Source organism: Neofelis nebulosa, chromosome 3 (assembly GCF_028018385.1).
Source record: "Neofelis nebulosa isolate mNeoNeb1 chromosome 3, mNeoNeb1.pri, whole genome shotgun sequence".
NCBI classification, from domain to species: domain Eukaryota; kingdom Metazoa; phylum Chordata; class Mammalia; order Carnivora; family Felidae; genus Neofelis; species Neofelis nebulosa.
The window spans coordinates 72,637,906-72,662,036 of record NC_080784.1 but is presented as its reverse complement, the minus strand read 5'-3'; the positions used below and the strand labels follow the sequence as shown (position 1 = coordinate 72,662,036).

The window sequence follows — 24,131 nt, the reverse complement described above, 5'->3', positions numbered from 1 at the left end:
TTACTGGCAAGAGTGAAGTGAGGCAGGCATTCTCACACACTAGTGGGAGAGTGTAAACTGGTGAAAGATGTATAGAAAGCAAATGGACCTTACGCATGTTAGTACCTTCTAAGCATCCCTCCTAAGAAGGTAATTCTTTACAATTTAATGGAAAGACTTTATCTAAAAATGTTTAAAACTTATCTTTCAAATAGAAAAAATTCTGGAATAAATGATGGAGGTGGAGGTCACACACACTCACACACACACACACACACACACACACTGATATCTCCACATGATAAAATTTTATGCACCTTTTAAAATAAATTGAACATTAAACACGTAGAAAAAACTATCCTAAAATTTTGTTTAAATTATAGAATAGATTACAAATCTGTATGTAGAAAATTATGTCAATAGTGCTTGCTTCAGCAGCATGTATACTAAAATTGGAATGATACAGAATTTAGTATGGCCCTTGTGCAAGGAAGATACACAAATTTGTGAAGCGTTCCATATGTAAAAGAAGAAAAGGAAAGAAAAGGAGAGGAGAGGAGAGGAGAGGAGAGGAGAGGAGAGGAGAGGAAAGGAAAGGAAAGGAAAGGAAAAGAGAGGAGAGGAAAGAAGAGAGGAGAGGAAAGGAGAGGAGGGGAGAGGAGAAAAAAGAAAAGAAAAGAAAGAAAAGAAAAGAAAAGAAAAGAAAAAAGACTGTTTCAATAAGCATAAGAATAAATAGGAGAAACTGCATCAAAATGTACTGTTGGGAGTCTGATTGTTTTCTTTTATTTATCTTTATTAGCTTTTTTCTTTTACAAATTTTATATGTATATATCTTTGAATCAGAAGAAAATCTAAAATTTTACAATTGTTTTGTAATAAAAATCATCTGAAAACCGGATTTAGAACTTCATTCAGATGATAATTAAATTTTTTTCTAAATTTTAGATTTTTTTTCTTAATTTGGGAAAATTCCACATTGAAAAGTATGGGAGGGAGGCAGAGTTCCTGAAAGTCATTCTTATTTTCTGTAGGACCTTCTCTTTATAAGCATAGTTAACATGTAATATAAAGGGGTTTTTTTTGTTCTTTCTTCAGTTATAATAATTATATGCCAGTCACATCATTTTATTTGTAGTTTGGCAAAATATTGTGCCAAGGGCAAGTAATAAAGGTTGAGAACCGAGAAAGTAGAATTAAGAGATACTCCAAGAGAGTTATACTTTCAAAAATGAATGTCTCAGTTTGCTCTTCTGTGAAATTAGACATTTGACTGACGGACCTCTATTTTCTTTCAGTACCCATGGATTAGGCTTTTAAATTTTTCTCTCCAAAGATCAGAATTTGTATCCAAATTGACCTTTGCACAAATAATCTCTCTGGATTTATTGCTGGCGAAGAGGTAAAGACCTTGCTGCTTTATATATGCTCCCAGTAGCACAACTTTTCCCTGGCCACCACAGGCACTTCCTAATTTCTCAGTCTCCAGCTTTCAGAAGTTCTCGCTTTTATGGAAACTGAAATTATTCTTCGTAAGTCATTTGTTTAAGCTTTGAAAATTATCCTTTGGACTTCAAACCATATAATCTTATTTTCGCTGTTTTGTTTTGTTTTTTCCTTTGGACACCGGAGCCTATTTCTCTCCTTGTTTAAACGGCTTTGCATTCCGGTCATTAACTGATGAATGTTGGGGACTCACCATGTGTTTCACATAAAGTTGCCAGCTTCCTCTGGTGTCGTATGACAGGGCTGAAAGTTGGACAGGGCGCTTTGCATTTTGTCAAAAAAAAAAAAAAAGACATAATTTGAACTAATGTAAATTTACAGTAGCCAAGATTACATCAGACTAGAGAACTCTGCAGTAATGGATGGAGGAAGAGTCATGAAGGACAATTTGCAAGGGTGACATACATTAATGTTGGTAACACGATGTGAGAACACACCATGCACACCTCTGGGAAGCAAGGGAGGAAAAAGATCAGGAAACAGAGGCCGATTAAATATTGCCTTGCTCTCAATAGGCAAATCAAATTAAAAACAATCTTGAAGTTTTGAATAAAGTAAACAGTATCACATTTTATAAGGTTAGAAGTGTTTCTGTAGCTGAGAGAAGCTTCCTGTAGCTGTACAAGTTTTACGTGAAGTCCCTCAATACTCTTTAGACAATTTTTTTTTACTGCTTTCGAGGCCTTTTTATTTCTAAACTTTTTTTTTAATGCTTTATTTATTTTTGAGACAGAGAGAGACAGAGCATGAGCAGGGGAGGGGCAGAGAGAGAGGGAGACACAGAATCAGAAGCAGGCTCCAGGCTCTGAGCTGTCAGGACAGAGCCCGATGCGGGGCTCGAACTCACAGACTGTGAGATCGTGACCTGAGCTGAAGTCGGATGCTCCACCGACTGAGCCACCCAGGCGCCCCTATTTTTTTTTCTTAACAAGCACATGAACCCCGGAACCCCCAAGGACTGGACTCACAGGGAGGGTTACAAGCAAAAGAGAGGTTTAAAATCAAATTACATATAATTAAAAATGCAGTGCTTTTACTTCCTTTCTTTTATTCTATTAAAACAAAATTGTTCGGTGAAGAAGGGAAAGCATGGAGCAGATAAGGACTAGAACTGCATATGGGCATGAGGAGATGAAGATGAAAAGTTAAAGAAGAGATCGAGAGAGAGAGATGAATATACCAAAGTATAAGAAGAAGTCTCAGGGCTCATCTGGGAAATAATAAATGGTCCCTGACTATACATAATAATGTTACTGATTTTTTTCTATTAAATCCAAGAGAAAAGTAGCATAAATGTTTATGAAAATAACTCCTCTTGCCTGGTTTGTCCAAAAACTTTCATTTCCAAATAAAGAGAAACATTTTAAAGAGTTTGGATATAAGACATAAGGAACTTTTGCAATATATTTATGCTTTTTGGTTGATGATGGTGAAGATAAAGTCCTGCAACCCTGAATTAACACATACCACACATTAAGTTGTGGCAACAAGTGTTATTATGCTTTAGGGCAAGGAAAGGTCAATGACAGTCTTATGTGTATGCTTTCATATCTCCATGTATAGGAGAATAAGTAATACGTAATCAGATCAGTTTACTCATTTGTAACTAATAATCTCTGAGACCTTTGAAAGGAAGGATTTGTTTTAAAATAAGAATTATGAACAAGGATGGCATCCTTTTGAAGCAGTCTTGCTTAAGAAATAAATCTCTTTTATTAGTGTAATTATACCTACTGGAAAAGTCTTCTTAGTTCCTTAATATCATATCATCTTAATCCTACAAAAGCATTATAAGTCTTAAAATCTTTCATGAATTTTCCACACCAATGATTTTTTTTTAATGTTGGCAATGGCATGTTCCTCATCATAAATTCCCCTGTGGATTAGCTAAAATATTAGAATTTTTTTCTTGTTGAAGTGTAATGTTAAAAAATTTTTAGATCAGAAACACAATATAACATAATGTTCACATTTAGTGAGAAGCCCGCGTATAGGTATTTAGGGTTCCTGGAAGTCTCACCCTGAAGATCTTTGAACTTTTCAGTAGCCTCTAGGCAAGCAAGAGTTTAAACATTTATAACCATAATCCTAATTTCAGTACCCCAGAAAATAGAAAATTAACAGTTCTAAATTCACAGGACTAACAGAAAACTAAACAGACCTAAATTCACAGGTGATGGTCCAGTATGGGAAGCATTTTGAATTGGGAGAATGAAAACTTTTAAATTTTTTTTTAACGTTTATTCATTTTTCAGAGACAGACAGAGACAGAGCATGAGCAGGGGAGGGGCAGAGAGAGAGGGAGACACAGAATCTGAAGCAGGCTGCAGGCTCTGAGCTGGGCTCGAACTGACAAACTGCGAGACCATGACCTGAGCCGAAGTTGGATGCTCAACCGACTGAGCCACCCAGGCGCCCCTGAAAGCTCTTAAATTAACTCTATGTCCTTGAATCACCTTCCCAAACTACCTTTCTCAGCAATGAAAATGAAAAGGGCATCTATAGCTTGAATATTTCCCCCAGGTGATCTGTGGTCCAATAGCTTTGTGAACCACTATAATAGAAACAGAAAGATTAGTCAGAGATATTGCAGTGGTCTAAATGAAAAGTGCAAGTCCTAAATAAGTTACGTGGCAATAGGAATATACAAAGGCAGATATGATAAATAGTACAGCTAAGTGAGTTAGGGATACAAGATTGCAAACAATTGGATTTGGAGGCGGATTGACAGATGGGAGGCATCTGGATGACCACATGAATTGCAGCGAGAGTAACAAAAATAGGGAAAACAGAAGGTGGAGGAGGTAAATATGGGAAGGTAATAAATTCAGCTTTGATTGTTCAGCCAGGGTGTCCGTGAAAGATTAGATTAAGAGGTGTATTAAGCAACTACAAATGTAGGTTAGGAATGCAGAAGAGAGATCTAAATCTGAAATATAGATAAGGGTTATCATATAAAGGTAGTTGAAGGAGGAAGAAGGGGAGAAGGAAGCAGATAACAAGAATTTGTAGAAAATACAGTATTGTTTTAAATGTGTATGTTTATTTTAATATAAATGTTATTATAATTAATGTTTTAATATGCAATCTGGGTTTTTTTTCACCCAATAAAAGATTTTGAAGATTGTTCCATGTTAGTACATATAGATTGACCTCAATATGAGTAAATATTTAAATGATAAATTACCAGAAGGATGTACAACAAACTGGTAACAATGATTACCTCTAGGGAAAGGGAGGTGATTAAGATTAAGCACTGTGGTCAAAGAGGCATTTAAATAAACTTGTAAAGTTCGTTTATTTAATATGGAGACTGAATTTATGTATAAAGTGTAAAATCGAGAATTCAGGCTTTTTAAGTGAGGTTAAACTACGTCAATCAGATTTATCATTCTCTAGTTGCATAACTCAATTGAATTCTCATGATGCCTTGGAAAATTAAATGATGTACCGAACTCTCTTAGAAGTCCAAGAAAATGCCAATGTTTTGTCATCAAACAATAATTTAATAAGACATGTTTCTACTGAATTGCTCCTGAAACTGCTAGGGCATATGTATCAAAAGCTTAGAGCAGTAAATAATGCAGCTGCAAATATCTACATTTGTAAATCATCTGTCATTTTTTATCAGGAGATTTCTATCAGTCATTTTGACAAAAACAGCATGAATTTTTAAAATGGCAAATTACGTAAAATATGTGACCGTGCTTTCTCAAAGTTCACCATCAGCGTACTTGTGAATACGTTCAACAAAATGGAAAAATAAAGAGGAAACAATTATGATACATTTTCCTTCTTTTTCCTAGAAAATTGACTCATTGGTTCTCTACAAATTCCTTTTGATAATATCTAGTCAAACCCCCCGCAACATCCACCTATGATAATCCACAAGGCTCAATCAGAAGCCCTTTTCTTTATATAACATATAAAGCACCTGGGTGGCTCAGTGGGTCAAGCATCTGACTTCAGCTCAGGTCATGACCTCATGGCTTGTGAGACTGAGTCCCAAATTGGTCTCTCTGCTCTAATCACAGAGCCTCCTTTGGATCCTCTGTGCCCCTTTCTTTCTGCCCCTCCCCCCTCATGCTCCCTCTCTCTCTCTCTCAAAAAGAATTCTCTGTGAAAATTAATATAATAAATAATAATATATGTTACATATTATATATAATTAATATAATAAATAATATATTATTTATTCACAGAGAATTGACTCATTCCCATGACAACTTCTTTCCACAACATGAATGCCACTCAGGTGTGATATCTCAAGTCCAAGTGCAGCTGTCATCTCTCTCTCTCTCTCATACTTGACACATTGTAGCCTCAAATAAATGCCCCAATGACATTTCATTATCTCTCCTTCTTCCCTCCACTTTGCAAAGCAGGGTCACTTCCAAAAGGACTTTCTCTTTTGGCATCCTTACTTATGGCAAGTCACCCAAGGTCACGAAAGGTAAGAATGTTGGAGCAGAAGCTGCACATTCAAATATCTGCTACAGCTAGGCAGGAAACAGGAAGCAGACTGGATTCAGTCAACAGAGTGATACTGACAAGTATTTGAAGGTACACATCCTATTAGAGGTGGGAGCTGCTTCTCAGTCTAGCATCAGCCTATTGCCTAGTGCTGCCAATTAAAAAATATTACATTAAATGCTGGTAGCAAATTTTACTTTAAAACAACAGCAAAATCACAGCAACAACAATAATAAATACAGAACAGTTGACAGGCTTTCATTGTAGAGGATTTTGTTTGATACCAAGGAAATAAAGCTGTGCTTTCTTTTTTGATAATTGGCTTATTACAGTCCATAGTTAGAACATGCACACATACATGAGCAAACAAAAGAACAAAAAGCAGAGTCTACCTGGCTTCAGACTAAAACAACTGAAATCTTGAATATATCCTGTAAGAGAACATTTGAGATCTGAAAAAAAATCATCTAAGAAAACCACTATTTTCTTACCTAGTTTTGGGAATTGTCTTTGTGAGTGTGTGTGCATGTGTGTGTGTGTGTGTGTGTGTGTGTGTGTGTGTGTGTCTTTATTGTATGTGCTGTATTTTTTATTTGGCAACCTCATGCTGCGAACACATGGACTCCCTTATAAATGTTCTTTCTGAGCAAACTTTACTTCCTTCTAAGGATCGTTATTTCTTACCTAACCTTAACTCTTAAATCACTATTCCTGTACCTAAATTTTGATGCTTCTTCCCAACTGTTTCTTGCACCAGTTTCTACCTTTAATTGTGGTATAGTCACAATTCCAGTTCAGGCTGTAAGCCCCTTGCAGTGCGTGCACATTTTCCAATGTCCGGTAGATCCTTTCAACATACCATACTTGCTGCAATGTATAATCATATTTATTTCCCTACAAGTCCCTTTCAACAAATTCCCATGCCAAAAGAATCATTTCAATTTCCTCAACTGGATATTCAGAGAATTCAAAAGACAGGTATCTCTTTCACTATCTCAGGGGGAATATTTTACAGCACAGACTATCTGTTCAAACCAAAACGTCCCTTCTCTTTCCTTCCACACAGAATAAAAGTCCCCTCTCAGCTCCTTTGCTCACCCTCCTTCTGTTTCTTGAATGAACCTTGCTCTGCACTCCCTTCCTCTGTGCCCATGCATTTTAAATAAATTATGATTCTTGTTTTTGAATGATATGCATCGGCGTGGGAAAAGGCACATGGTACACTGTCAAGTTAAAACAGTTATTAAACAAGGGTGCCTGGGTGGCTGAGTCGGTTAAGCATCTGATTTTGGCTCAGGTCATGATCTCATGGTTCGTGGATTCGAGCCCCGCGTGTGGCTATGTGCTGACAGCTCGGAGTCTGGAGACCGCTTCAGATGCTGTGTCTCCCTCTCTCACTGCCCCTCCCAGGCTCACACTCTGTGTGTGTCTCTCTCTCAAAAATAAACATTAAAAATTAAAAAAAAAAGGGGCGCCTGGGTGGCTCAGTCGGTTAAGCGTCCGACTTCGGCTCAGGTCACGATCTCGCGGTCCGTGAGTTCGAGCCCCGCGTCGGGCTCTGGGCAGATGGCTCAAAGCCTGGAGCCTGTTTCCGATTCTGTGTCTCCCTCTCTCTCTGCCCCTCCCCCATTCATGCTCTGTCTCTCTCTGTCTCAAAAATAAACGTTAAAAAAAAAAAAAAATTAAAAAAAAAAAAGACCGGTTATTAAACAGTATAAATGATTGGATATGATTTTCTTAATGATTCAATATTGCAACAGAACAAAAGTACACGGACAGGGATAGTGTTTTTCAGTTCATCAAATATATAGGCAAATAACATGTTATTTTCATTGCTCTTTTTGTATTTGTCATAATTTTTATTCTGTACATTTGTGAGTTTATACTCATAGAAAATAATAATATGAAATTTTAAATATGCTACCCACACTTCAGGAGCTAGTTCTAATAAATACTTTGCTTCATCATCTCATCAATTCATCAATTCATCGATCCACGTAATTTCTCTTGGAAATTCTTCATAGCATTTTCTATAAGTGATAGCGATTCATCTTCTAGATGATGCGTCAAAAGCGCAGTGATTTCAGTTCTTTGACCACTAACTTCCAATCAGCATCCGCCATCTCATCTTATTTGGGGCTGGATTTAAATGTTCCTTAGCCAGAAAAGACTATGTAATTTAAAACGAAAACAATCATAAAACACACAAAACGTTCCAAGACGGGATGTTTACTAGTCTTTTGAAATTAATATTTAATTTTTTTTTTTTTTTCAACATTTTTTATTTATTTTTGGGACAGAGAGAGACAGAGCATGAACGGGGGAGGGGCAGAGAGAGAGGGAGACACAGAATCAGAAACAGGCTCCAGGCTCCGAGCCATCAGCCCAGAGCCTGACGCGGGGCTCGAACTCACGGACCGCGAGATCGTGACCTGACTGAAGTCGGACGCCTAACCGACTGCGCCACCCAGGCGCCCCTGAAATTAATATTTAAAATACAAAACTATTTCAAATTTATTTGTTTGTTAGTTTATATGCTCTTGCCTTTGGGCGAATGAGTGTGTGTGTGTGTGTGTGTGTACACGTACACATGGTCAGCATGTTTTTGAACTACTGGATAATCCAGTACCCGCCTCTACCATATATTCTCTCGGTCAGACACATGACATTGTCAAAACCATGATACCTCAGAAGTCTCAATGTCAAGCGTACTTCTCATCAACCATCACTTTAGTTTTTCAGTTTAATTATTCTATCGCCCCCACACCAACAATTCTTCAACCAAATTGGGAACTCCAAACTAGTGCCCTTACAGTGTTTTCAATATCCAACACCCACTTCACAACTTTTCTTCCTTAACCAGGAAGACTTCCATGATCAATCACTGTGAGCTTTCACAAGCCAACACTATTTATGCCTTACCCTTTTCACCCTCGAATAGGATTGGGAAATCCATGATCTTGGTTTACCCAAATATTCTCTATATCTCCCTCTGCACTTGACCAGCTAAATATTGCTACAAAAATATAACAAACCAGGTTAACTAGTCTTCTTAATGATTTATGACCACAGTGCTCTAGGGGGTTTGACAAGACCAATGTATATACCTAGTAAGATCTCGTTTTGGTTCTCTGTGAAAAAATATTTCAGAAAGTCCACTCAGTCTTCAAACTTTGATCATTTCTTTTTTAAAAAATATGTATTTATTTTGAGACAGAAAGAGCACAATCAGGGGAGGGGCAGAGAAAGAGGAAGGCGGAGAATCCCAAGCAGGCTCCACACTGTTAGCACAGAACTTGACACAGGGCTCGAACCCACAAACCCTAAGATCATGACTGGAGCTGAAATCAAAAGTCAGACTGAACCACCCAAGTGCCCCAAACTTTGAACATTTCTATTTCTGATAACTTTAATTTATAAACTTGTTTCATATTTCATGGAAAAAAAATAGATGCAAACACACAGATATTCCTTCATCCTTCTTACCAAATCTCCTCACTTACTTAACCCATGTTTAATAAATCCCTGCTAAAATAGTATATATATATACACGTATATATATATACATATATATACGTATATATATATATATACGTATATATATATGTGTGTGTATATATGTATATATATACACATATATATGTATATATATACATATGTGTATATATATACATATATATGTGTATATATATACATATATATATATAGCAGGGATATATATATATATATATATAAAATACTATATATATATTATACTAAATATATTTACACTAAATATATATATATATATATATATATTATACTATATCCCTGCTAAATCCCTGCTAAAATAGTATATATATTATACTAAATGGTATATATATATTATACCATAGAATGTGTGTGTGTGTGTGTATATATATATATATATGTATATATATATATATATATATATATATATATATATATATATATTTATTCCTTCTGGGCTTTGTATCCTATAATTTCTCACCTGGTCATCGACTCACACATGTAATATCTCCTCTCTCTACCGTATCATAAATTTCTCCCTACCTAATGGAAAATTTATGCCAGCATAGGGGAATACTTTCCTAGCTCCTTTACAAAGGCCCTTTTTTGATTTGATACACTCTGTGGTGGGTTGAATGGTATTCTCCAGAAAGATATGTTCATCTCTTAATCTTTAGGAACTGTGATTGTGACTTTATAAAAAAAAAAAAGGTCTTTGCAATTGAGATTAAGTTAATGATCCCAAGTATCCAAGTATCCAGGCAGGCCTTAAATGCAATGACAAACCTACTTATAAGAGAGAAACTGAGGAGAGAAACTGAGAAATCCACATAGAGTCAGAAGTGGAGTTTGAAATTATACAACCACAAGTCAAAAAATGCCTGAAGTCACCAGAAGCTGGAAGAAACAAGGAAAGATTCCAGCATAGAACATTTGGAAAGAGCACAGCAGGCACCTTGATTTTAGACTTCTGGCCTCTGTAAGTGTGAGGAAATAAATTTCTTCTTTTTCTTCAGCCACAAAGTTTGTGGTAATTTAATACGGCAGCCCTAGGAAATTAATACAGATCTAATTGCCCAACCCCAAGTAACTCCATAGCTCTACTTCCCTCCTAGGGAACAAAACTCTGCAAGACTTCCGCCATCACTGTCTGAACTCCTTATACCTCATATTTTTCTTCATCTCATTCCAACTGAGCTCTTGTTGCCAACCTAAAACTTTCCTAGTAAAGGTTTCCATTAACTTCCATTTTGCCAAATCCATAGTCACTGTCTCTTACCACCTGCCTCAGTATCTCGCAGCATTCAATAAAGCTGACTCCTTGAACTTCTGGAATCATGTAGTCTCTGGTTTCCCCCACCTCACTGGTCCTCCAACTGTCTCTCCCTTACTTGTTACTCCTTCTTCTTTTTTTTTAAAGGTTATTTATTTATTTTGAGAGAGAGGCAGAGAGAGGGAGAGAGAGAGAATCCCAAGCAGGCTCTGCACTAATGGAGCCCCAGTGTGGGACTTGAACTCACAGAACCATGAGATCATGACCTGAGCCAAAATCAAGAGTCACCCAGGCACCCCTGACTTGTTCCTCATTCTATAACTAACTGACTTATATGTATTTGGTGTTCTGGATTCAGTCATAGAACATCTTCTCTTTACTATTTACTTTGTCTACATTCTAATAACTCCACATTTATTTCCTAGCTCTTCTCTGAGTTCATGCTTACTTCAAATTTGCCAAATTTTACTTTTTGATACTTTTTTTTAAATTTAAATTCAAGATAGTCAACATACAGTGTAGTCTTGGCTTCAAGAGTAGAACCCAGTGATTCATCTTATACATATGATACCCAAAGGAATAGCTTAGTGGTACAGAAACAAGACCTTTAGAGCTAGACTGACCAAGTGACCATCTTGTCTCTAACACATGCTAACTGTGTGAATCTAGCCAAGTTATTGAACCCTGTTCCTGTTTCCTCATGTATATGATGGAGGTATAAATAATATCTACTTCACTGGATTATATTGAGAAAAAAAATTCATCTAAGGAAAAGATCTAAAACTGTTTGCACTGTAGTAAGTGCTCAATAATGATAATCATTGTTATGATGATGGCTATTATTATTTCATATCTATATTTGGATAACAAACAGACCTCCCAAATCTAGTATATCCAAAATACTATGCATGATTCTACTCAGTTTCAATGCCTGATCCTCCTGCTGTGTTACCTGTCTTAATAGTTGGCAATAAGACTCCCAACAGTGGAGTCGGATGATGTCTCCTTTTCTCTAAGTTCCCCAGCATTTGATCCAACAACAAATCTCCATAACTATATCTCCTGAATGTCATGCAAATCTCTTCATATTTCTTCACATCAATTGCAAACCCATTATACAAATACATTGTCCCCTTGCAGCATGGATGACTCCCCAGCCTGATTTTCAAATGTTTGAGTCCTCTTCAACCAAGTGTCAACTCAGTTGTCACTCATTCAACACACCCTCGCTGTTCTTCCCAATAAGCACAGTCTTTCCCATCCCTATTCTATCACTTTACCCGGGCTTATTTTCTTCACTGCATTCCTCGGAGTCCAATGTCATCTTTCTTTCATTGTTTTGGTGTTTGTTTGTTTCTCACCACTTGACTCTACCAATTACATAGAGCATTGAGAGTCAAGTATCTTATTTGTTTTGTTCATTCTTACAGGCATACCTCGGAGACATCGTGGGCTCATTTCCAGACCACAACGATAAAGTGACGATCATAACAAGAGAATCACATGAAACTTCTGGTTTTCCCTTGCATGTAAACGCTATGCTAATACTATACTGTCTATTAAGTGTGGAGTAGAATTATGTCCAAAAAGACACTTTGTGTCTAAAAATGACTTTATTGCTAAAGAATGCTAACTATCATCTCAGCTTTCAGTGAGTTGTCATCTTTTTGCTGGTGGACACTCTTGCCTCCATGTTGATAAGTGGTGGTTGCTGAAGTCTGGGGTGACTGCAGCAATTTCTTAAAGGTAAGATGATGAATTTTGACACATCCCTAGACTCTTCCTTTCATGAACAATTTCTCTATAGCACACGATGTTGTTCGAGAGCAGTTTACCTACAGGAGGACTTCTTTCAAACTTAGACTCAATCCTCTCAAACACTGCAGCTGCTTCACTGGCTAAGTTTACATAATATTCTAAATTTTGTGTTATCATTTCAACAATCTTCACAGCATCTTCACAGATTCAGTAGACTTCACCTTAAGAAACAACTTTCTTTGCTTATCCATAAGAAGCAACTCTTCATCTCATAGTTGAATCATGAGGTTACAGCAAGTCAGTCCCGTCTTCAGGCCCTACCCCTAATTCTAGTTCTCTTGCTATTTCCACCACATCTGCAGGTACTTCCCCCACTGAAGTCTTGAGCCCTCAAAGTCCTCCATGAGGGTTAAAATCAGCTTCTTCCAAACTTCTGTTAATGTCGATCTTTGACCTCTTCCCTTGAGTCACATTCTTAATGGCATCTAGAATGGCGAATCCTTTTCAGAAGCTTTTCCATTTATTTTGCTCAGATCCATCGTAAGAATCACTCTCTATGGAAGCTATAGCCTTAAAAACTGTATTTCTGGGGCGCCTGGGTGGCGCAGTCGGTTGGGCGTCCGACTTCAGCCAGGTCACGATCTCGCGGTCCGTGGGTTCGAGCCCCGCGTCAGGCTCTGGGCTGACGGCTCAGAGCCTGGAGCCTGTTTCCGATTCTGTGTCTCCCTCTCTCTGACCCTCCCCCGTTCATGCTCTGTCTCTCTCTGTCCCAAAAATAAATAAATGTTGAAAAAAAAATTAAAAAAAAAACTGTATTTCTTAATAATAGCTCTTGGAATGACTCCTTAATCCATGGGCTGCAGAGTGGATGCTGTGTCAGCAGATATGAAAACAGTCTCACTCAGTCTCACTGTCCATCTCCATCAAAACTCTTGGATGACCAGGAGTTGACAGGTGCACTGTCAATGTGCCGTCATATTTTGAGACATCTTTTTTTTTTTTTTAGAAATAGTTCTCAAAAGTGGGCTTAAAATAATCAGTTAGCCAGATTGTAAACGGATATATTATCATCCATGCTTTATTGTTCCATTTATAGAGCATAGGCAGAGTAGACATAGTGTAATTCTTAAGGGCCCTGGGATTTTTAAAATGGTAAATGAGTATTGGCTTCAACTTAAACTCACCAGCTCCATTAGCTCCTAACAAATGAGTCAACCTGTTCCTTGAAGGTTGAAACCAGGCATTGACTTCTCCTGTCTAAGTATAAAAGTCATTAATGGCATTTTCTTCCAGTAAAAGATTCCTTTGTCTGCACTAGAAATCTGTTGCTTCACACAGTCACCTTCTTAATGATCTTAGCTGGACCTTCTGGAGAACTTGCAGCAGCTTCTAGAGCAGCACTTGCTGCTTCACTTTGTACTTTGAGGTGTGGAAATGGCTTCTTTCCTTAAACATCATGAACCAACCTCTGCGAGCTTCAAACTTTTCTCCTGTAGCCTCCTCACCTCTCCCAGCCTTCATAGAATTGAAGACAGTTAGCACCTTGCTCTGGATTAGGCTTTGGCTTCATGTGATGTCGTTTGGCCTTCTATTCAGACCACTCAAACTTTCTCTGTATCAGCAATGAGGCTGTTTTGCTTTTCTTATCATTCATATGTGTTCCCTGGAATAGCACTTTTCACTTTATTCATGAACTTTTCCTTTGCATTCACAGCTTGGCTGTTTGGCACAAGAGGCCTAGCTTGTGACCCATCTTGGCTTTCAACGTGCCTTCCTCACTAAGCTTAATCATTTCTAGATTTTGATTGAAAATGAAACATGTGTGACTCTTTCATCTGGATACTTAGTGGCCATTGTAAGCTTATTAATTGGACTAATTTTAATATTGTTGTGTCTCAGGGAATAAAGAGGATTGAGGAGAGGGCCAGAGATTGGAGAATAGCCAGTGAGTGGAGTAGTCAGAATACACACAGCATTTATTCATGAAGTTTGCTCTCTTACATGGGCATGGTTCACGGTGCCCTAAAACAGTTAACGCTAGTAAGAGCAATGATCACGGATCACAGATTACAATAAAAATATAATAATAGTGAAAAGATTTGAAATACTGCAAGAATTACCAAAATGTGACACAAAACATGAGGCTAGCAAATGCATTGGAAAAAAGGTACCCCAAAAATAAAGGGAAAAAGGTACCAACAGACTTGCTCAACAGAGGTTGCCACAAGCTTTTAATTTGTAAAAAATCTAGTATGTGTGAAACACAATAAAGCAAAGTGCCATAAAATGAGATACACCTGTGTAATCCAGTGCCGGGAATGAATGAAAGAAAATAACTAGCAACCAAAATAGAATATTAGTGTTTCGTGTCACTTTGTCTAGTTTTTTTTGTTTGTTTTTTTGTTTTGTTTTTGGTTTTTTATTTATTTTTTTTTCAGTTATACCTACATATAGCTTGTCACTTTAGGGGATTTCTTCTTCTCATTAATTTATTCATTCATTCAACAAATATTTGCTAAGCAAGTACTTTTGTCTCAGAACATCACTAGGTTTTAGTAATTCAAAGATAATTAAACAGTTTCTTTGCTCAATGAACCAATGTAAACCAACCTAAATTTACTAGTGGATCTAATAAAGCCCTGTATCCATGGCTGAATACCCAATAATATTAACTATTCAATTAAAAAGTAAAGAAAATATTTCATAAGCCTCTAAGATAATTTCAACTTTATAAATATTAACATGAAAGCTAATAATAGATTTAATTTAGCAATTAAGAATTTTATTTTTCTTATTTATTCCTTTGTGTGTGTGTGTGTGCGTGTGCATGTACACACACACATGTGAGAAAAAGTTTTGACTACTCTCATTAAAGAAGTTCCTGAGTATGGTAATGTTTTTATAAAATTTCCAGTAATTTACTTAAAGGAAAAAGAAAATACTTTGATACTTAATACAGCTAGAAAATAGAATATTCTGGTTGAATAAATGTCCTTGAGAACTATGTGTAATATATTTTTAGAATTATACAAAAAAAAAATCTCAGAAATTGTGTCTTTCAACCTTCCATGTTTATTGATGCAATCAGAAACTACTCCAAGAATGTTTAACAAATTTGTCTGGCGTCCAATAGCAACATTGCTGAGAAAAGAAATTGTCCATTATCAGTTCATTGGCTTTAGTTAAAGCTGACAGCGTGAAATTACCCAAACGTTTTTGAAAATAGCATGAACTTTGGCAACAGGTACATGGGGCCAGTTTAGTCATTTACTAGCTGTGTAACCTCAAGCAAGTCACGCAAATATATGTATTTTCACTTTCTACTTCCTCATTCTTGAAACGAGAGTGAAACTGTCTTAGGAGGTTATTGTCAGAATTGAGAAAAATACATATAAACACTTAGCACATGAAGCATGTACTAAGCATTGCTTTTTAGGAGAGCATTTCTAAATTACTACTAGCATGCACGTACCTTCTCCTAAATAAACTACAAAGTGTAATAATATCATAATACCTGTATTGTAAGGTAGGAATTAGCTGATTAAATAAATATAAACATGAGCATGAGTTTCATTCTGCATGAATTCACCATGTTGTATAGGTCTTGTCATTTCCCCTCTCTGGCACAGAATTTCTGTCAATTCTGGAGATAAGGACGGATAATTCATAAGGTCTTTTCAAACTCTAATATGCTAATATTCCAACAATATCATAATTTTATGACATGACACTGTGCTTCTCTAAGTTTCTTTTTGGATTGAACTGTGTACCCCCAAAAGATATGTGAAAGTCTTAACCCTTAGTACATGTGAATGTGACCTTATTTGGACATAGGATCTTTGCAGATGTAATAAAATTAAGATGAGGCCATTGGGATGGACCCTAATTCCATATGATTGGTGTCTTTATAAGAAGAGGGAAACACCATACATGGACAGAAACACACAGTGAAAGTGTAATGTGGTGACAGAGGCAGAGATTGAAGTGATAAAGCTACAAGTCAAGGGAGGTCAAAGATCCATTGCCACCACCAGATGCTCAGAATAGGCAAGGAAGAATTGCACCAAGAGTCTCATAGAGATCATGGTCCTGCTGGCATCTTGATTTTGGATTTCTGGCCTCCAGAACTATGAGAGAATACATCTCTGTTGTTTAAGCCACTTAGTTTGTGGTACTTAGGGCAGCCTTAGGACACTAAGCAAGGGTCATGAAGCCGCAGGTACCCATCGGGTCCTTCCACTAATGGGTCCTAGTTCATTGATTTAAAGATGAAGGCATCTTACGTAGTTTCCAAATATTTTGCACACTACCTGGCATTACATATATATCTCATTGTCATGGAAACATTTTATGGTTTTCTCTGTATTGTTTCTAGAAAAGACTAAAATGATGTTTTTCAAACACACAAAAAATATTTAAAGATACGTTCCAGGATTCTTATTTGCAATTCATGTGGTGAGAAATTCCTAACATGCTTTTTTGAATCTTTTCAATAATATGTAAGAAATACCTATGACAGTATTTCCTTTTACTTACTGTTTAAGACATAAGTGATAGCCTAGGCACATCACTACCTTACTTTCAATATTTATTTGTAAAATCATTGTAGATATAATTTTTACAAAATATTTGTTCTCTCTCAAGATAAGATTTTATTTCTGACATTCCAACAGACCTACTAAAAATGATAAATTCCCATTAGTTCTAAATGTTGCCAAATAAAACAAAAAATGTGGTAAATATTAAATTTTATTAGGCATTCTTCTTATAATAAAAGGTACATATTTTTCCAAAAGCAAACGAAATTATGATAGTTATTGTTTCACTTCTTACGCTTTCCTATTTATTTTTGCCTAGAAAAAATAATTTTACTTTTTTATAAAACTATCTGAAAAATTACCAGGGAACCCATTGTCATTATAAAAGTCTTCCCCCCAAAATTGAGAAAAAACTTTATGGATATTATTATTTTCTTTCCTGCAGGCTTTTTTCTATCCCTAACAGTCGATCATAGACCTATCTCTAGCAATAGCTCCTAACATTTGAATTCATTTCAGTATTTTCATAGTATTTTTTTCATGATGGAGAGCCCTATCTAGTGGTCCAATTTAGTGGTTGGAGGAGATGAGTTGCTATCTGCTTCTGTCATCAATTTGGTGGGAGTACATTTCTTTCCAAAGGTTTCTTATTCTGCAATGAAGTGGCATCATAAGAGTCTTTCTCATGGAATGTCTCAGTCAGTGATGTCAATTATTCTCGATGGAATTGGAAGAAATGTGTAGTCATTTTTATGAGAAAAATATATAAATAAATATGCATTTGGAAATATATTTGGAACTAGAAGCAAGTACCAACAGACATTGTTCCTACACTAGGCACGTGCATCTACATCTACAAAATAGATAATATGGATCAAAATTTTTCCCAAGAAAGAAAGTTAAAATCATCAGTGGGATGGGATGGCAATGATTTAAACAACTGTAGTTTAATCTAAAACGTTAAGAAAAATCTTATCTTTGTATCCATTAAAACAAACAAACAAAAACACCTCCAACATGTAAAAATACTAACACATTCTTTTTAGCTCAGAGGGACTGAGTTTATTTTTTAAAGTACCTGTAGCAGGCAGATTTTCAGCTGGAAACAATAGAAGCCTTTCTGACCACTTTAAACAGGACAAAGATTTTTCAGAACACGGTGGGAAACTCCGGAATCTTAGGAAAGGGTGCAGAGATGGACTTAAGGTTTAGCTTTCAGGAGCAGCATCCAAACCATGCCAGGGACAGATCTGATGATGAGACTTGACTCTGGTGTCACTGAATACTTCATGCTGAGATCTGGACTTCATTCCAACCACCGGGACCATTATCATTGCTAGACTTAGAAATCACCCTAGCACCCCTGGAATCCGCAAGATACGCAGCCCCCATGCCAAAAAAAAGGAAGCACCATCAACGTTATTTTTCCTTCCATTGCTTATTCCAGAATCCAAATCTCATATAGACAAAATTGGTGGAGAACTGGAATGAGGTATGAAAAATTGGGTGTGCCTTTTATATTGAGGAAGCTGCATTCATAGAAAGTGTCAATTTTTTCAAATATAGAGAAGCTATTCAAAAAGATCACATACTGTCACAAATGGAATAATTATCAATGCATGGTGGAATCTAAAAATTGGTAAATTTTAGAGTTTAAAAAAAAATTTAAAAAATTTAGAGTTTTTTTTAGCCTGTCAACTCTCCAGTGATTTATTCCTTTAACAGTTATTTCATTTTGTTCAATGATTTTGGGAAAGTTACTTAAACTCCCCTGAGCCTCAGTTACCTTACATGTAAAATAAGAAAAATGATATTTATAACATGGCAGGTCAGCTGTGTGAATTAAATGATACAATATTTATAAAGTGCTTAGAACAATAATGGATTTGGTGAGCACTCAATAAATTCTATTTGCTATTATTATTAAATATCGGTCCTGAGTAAAAATATTCCTTTTACCAATTTCTTAACCTACAAATATCCATCCCTTGAGAATGTTTAATGCTATGCAGCTTGCATCCTTGTATATCAGCTTATTCCAAACTACAGAATTTATTTCTATTTACATTACATGTATTATTACGCTCGTGTCATTACAATTTCCTGATTTGGGAGCCATAGGAATAAAATAAGTTCCATGAGAAAAATTACTTGTGTTAAATTCAACAGTTTTTCATAACAGCAAGCAGTATTAGAAAAGATGGCTGAATTTCCACACCTCCACGAAAATATTTCAAGCCATAATAATTCACCTATATTACTATAGTACTAAAAGTAACCATTACCGTAGGTTATTAGCCACAAGTCTAATAACACTGAAGGCGTACCCTCAGGTAGAAGGGCCCTACATCGACACTGATATAATGTAATGTGGTTGTTAAGAGCATAGGCTCTGGATCCAGATCACCAGGATTTAAATCCTGGTTCTGCAGCTTACAAGCTGTGTGACTTTAGGAAGGTTATACAAGTTTTCTGGGTCATTTGTAAAACTGTTGAGTAATAGTACTTATCTCAGGGTGATTTTGTGAGAAATGATCAGTATATAAAGTGATTTAACAGGGGCCGGCCCCGAGTTAGTACTGGATGATTGTAAACTATTATTAACATAACATACTAGGGTTTATTCAAAGGGCTGAGAATCCCAATATAAGAGTGAGATAATATCCCTGCCCCTCAGTTTTCTCATGGTGAAGGCTGGGAAAAAGACACATAAATTGGTCATTATAATGCATTTTAAGAAATATATTTGCATGGATTCAGAAAAGGGGCACCTAAACCAATGTGGGGACTAGGTAGAAATGAAGAGTTTAGAGATTTCTAGAGAGGACAAGAGAGCTAAGTAACAAATGATGAGCAAAGAGTATCTATGCTGATCCGAAGTAGAAATTAAACTGTCTGACAGGAAATATAATAAGGAATGAGAGTAAGAGGCTTGAAAACAGTGATAATACGATAGTGATTACTTACGAAGTGCACCAAAATTTATCAAATTCAAGGGATAAAAGACAAAGCTGACCATGAACAACAGCTAAGCATGAAGGTGCTATCTTTTAGGTCAAAGCACACGTCATTGTTTGTGGATTCTCTCCAGTTAGAGGTAAGTGCTATGGTAAGTGTGTTAAGTGCTAACACCTAATAAGTGTGCTCTTGTAAATGTCCAAATTTCATTGCAAAGTGTGCTGCTTCCATTGTGGATGAAATGAAATGATTGATAGCATTACAATTATTAACTAGATTGTCATTTTCAGTTACTAGAATAAATAAAGACATGGAGAAAACAGAATATGAGAAAAAAGAGGGAACAGAATAAAGGCAGTGGCAGGGAGGGAAGGAAGAAAAGAAGGAAGGAGCTGTAGAGAAAAACCTTTTTGTGGTAACTGTCAAAAATTGATAGAAAGAGGGAAAATAAGAAGGCTAGAGGGGAAAAGTAAGTAGATGACACAACATGTTTGGTGATTCACGATGACCAACCAAGTTAAGCCCTACTAGGGATATCAACCTTATAGCTGAAGGTATTAGTTAAGCACATAGAAACACATTTGAAAATCACCAATGCCTCAGAGGAGGCTGCAAGAAAGGTATTCCTTGCTGAGACAAGTAACTGATGGACATTGTGCCTCTTCCTCCTTCAGACTTGCTGGACCACTGCATTGCTGTGGCAGCTGGCAATGAGAAATGCAGAGACCGAGTCAGAAGGTAGATGAGGCTCAGTGATGTAGACTGAGACAATAGTCATGTGTATCCTGAACTGGACAAGGTCTCCTGTGCTCAACCTTGTCTTCAAAGACAAACTCATGTTTGAACCAGATGATTTGTAAGAAAGCCATGCTTGTTGTTGGGTTTTCCTCCCCTAATGTTTCTAATATGCCCAGAGAACACTTACTCATTCTTCAGATTACTCTTAATCACTCCTAATCTATGTCACCCTTCCAGATAAGCCTGGAAAAAGATTCAAGGGGACATGGATATAAATAATGGGGTTTGAAGGAGAAAGAAGAATCAAATATGGTGTCCAGATGATCTGGGCTACTAGGTAAATCATTTGGCTGAGATAAGTCATAGACTACAAGTAGGGGGTGGGAAGAGGGAGAGGACCCATTAAGTTCCAGACATGCTGATTTCGAGACGCCTGACACATAGTGAATTTGAATATTTGTAAGATATCCAAGTGGAAATATCAACAGCCAATTTTATTAAAGTGTGTCTGAAGGTGGAGAGGAGTCTAAATTTGAGATCTTGATATATCAGGCTATAAATTATGGGCAAAACAATAGGGTTTTTATACATATTGGATAATTATCACTTCACTAATATAATAAAGAACACTTCAAATCATTATAGACAATATTAGGCTCACTGATGAAATAATACTGCATTCCTATGAGAAGAAACATTACGACTATTTTCTATCATTGTTTAATAAACTGCAGTGATAATAGCTAACTTCAAATAAGGAGAGTAAAAATTTAAAAAATATTTGGATTTATCATTATTTGCATTATCATTATTTTCAAGAATGAAGCAGAATTTTATAAGAAATACAACCAATTTAAAAACATTGCCGTAGTCTGTTTGGTTTGCCACAACAAAATAAAACATAGACTGGGTGGCTCAAACAATAGAAATTTATTTTCTCATAATTCTGGAGGCTAGAGATCCAAGAGCAAAGTTCCAGCTGAATCCGTTTCTGGTAAGAACTCTCTTCCTGGCTTCTAGGTGGTTCACCTACTATTTCTTCATATGGTCTTTCCATGTCTCATCTATGCAAAGAGAGAGAAAAAGAACAAAGAGAATATTTCCTCTTCTTATACGCATACCAATTCTATTAGATTAGGGCCCCACATTTCTGACCTCATTTAACCTTAATTTTCTCCTTAAAGGTCCTATATCCAAATATCATCACATTGGGGGTTGAAGATTCAACATGTGAATTTCAGGGGAAAAAGATTCAGTATGTAACAAACACTCTCTTGAAGTTTATTGTAGAATATAAAATGAGACACGAATGATTAAAATCACATATCTTGTTCCTGAAGATAAATTGATTTTTCAAATGCATCAATTCTCCTCAAACCAAGGTATACATACAACTCCAATCAAAAGTCCAACTAAATATTATTTTACAGCATATCTTTTTCTTTGTTAGCTGAGATTTTTGGTGAGACTGAAAACAAAAGGAAAACAAAATTGATTAATCATTTTCAAGAGAGCGGGAGAGAGAGAATCCCAAGCAGTCTCCATGCTGTCAGTGCAGAGCTCCACACAGGGCTCAATCTAACAAACCATGAGATCATGACCTGAGCAGAAATCAAGAATGGGTCATTTAACCAACTGAACCACTGAAGTGCCCCAACATTATAATCTTTTTTTTTTTAATGGTGAAAAAATTTATATTTAGATTTAGCCAGCGGGACTCCGTTTAGATGATCCCAATTTTATTGGCAACATCTAAAGCATCATAGTCAGGAACCAGATGAACATACGCCTTCTTTTCTCCATCAGGCCTCCTCAGAATGTTGACCTTGGCCACATCAATGTCATAGAGCTTCTTCACAATCTGTTTAATTTGGCGCCTGTTGGCCTTGGCAACCATAATAAACACAAGTGTGTTGTCTTCTATTTTCTTCATGGCTGACTCAGTAGTCGGGGGAGCATGTGACTCTTGATCTCAGGGTTGTGAGTTCAACCCCCATGTAGGGTGAAGAGATTACATAGATAAATAAAAACTTAAAAAAGAAAATAACAGAAAGCCTTTTACATGTAGAAATATTTGACAAGATCTCGTGGTGAAATAAACAACTTTCTGAAACACCTTTTACCATACTGTTGTGTAAGGAGATAAGGACTATATAAGGGGAGTTTAGTGGATTAAAGTAATAATAGTGCCATTTTTAAGGCACTTTCTCCAACACTCTGAGATACCTACCATGAAAATAATAAACCTTACTGATATTTCATGTGCAGATTGCCTCTGGAGTCCTCAGTAAATCTTCCTATCAGATAGGTGGGAATCACACAGCAAAACAAGATTTTCTAAAGAAAACAAGGCAGAACACACAAAAATGTAAAAAAAAAAAAAAAAAAAAAGGTACCAAAAGCATCCTCATATCCTTATATCAATGTGAAGAAGCAAGCTTGCATTGTTCTATTCCAAACACATGCAAATCAAATGATGATGTAGCTCATATACTCAAGGTCATGAAGCTAATAAATAGTAGACTCAGGACTCAAAGCCATGGTCTTACACCAGTCTAAGGCGCTATCACACCACTGCTCCTATCCTGGCATTTTAACGGCACCTTGTTTTCTCAGAAGACTTTTCACTGACTTCCACTGAATAAATTATATATAAGGTGTAATAAATATCTTAATTTCTTTATGTACAATAAGATAATATCAGACACAAACACATTCAAATACATTCTTTTTTTAAATTTTTATTTATTTTTGAGAGAGAGAGAGACAGAGCACAATCAGGGGAGGGGCAGAGAGAGAGGGAGACACAGAACCCAAAGCAGGCTCCAGGCTCCGAGCTGTCAGCAGAGCCCGATCTGTGGCTCAAACTCACGAACTGAGAGATCATGACCTGAGCTGAAGTCAGATGCTTAACCGACAGAGCCACCCAGGCGCCTCTACATTCAAATACATTCTTATCACAGTCTGTTTCTTCTCTTAGCTACGTGTAGGAAGATGCTAATAAGACATGCCAAGCTTGTGATATAAAAGGATAAAAAATTGTTTCACTATGATGGCATAGGGGTCAAGCTTGTTTCTCCTGGGGGTGCTCTTTTGAGGATATTTGGGCTACCTTAGGAGACGCAGTGTCTTGGGCCATCAGAATGTAGATCTTTTTTCTTTTTTTTTTTTTTTTTTTTTTTTTTTTTATGACTGTGGATGCCTTTCAGCACTGCTTTTTTGGCCTTCAAAGCCTTTGCTTTGACTTTGGCTTTGGGAGGGGCAGGGGCTTCCTTCTTCGTTTTTGGTGCCATCTTCCTGAAAGTTACAATTTGTAAAGTTCTTTTCACATTGATTATCTCACACAATCTGTAAGGTAATCCTGTTAACATACTGCCATCAAATAAAAGTACTCCCCA

The 24,131-nt window shown here is 36.5% G+C and overlaps 1 non-coding gene across 1 annotated transcript; it reads left to right on the top strand.

Moving 5' to 3' along the window:
• The first annotated feature begins 401 nt into the window (after positions 1–401).
• On the top strand, positions 402–505 carry LOC131508214 (U6 spliceosomal RNA). Its single transcript, XR_009259922.1, has one exon. It is a non-coding gene; the product is annotated as a U6 spliceosomal RNA (small nuclear RNA).
• The last annotated feature ends 23,626 nt before the right edge of the window (positions 506–24,131 follow it).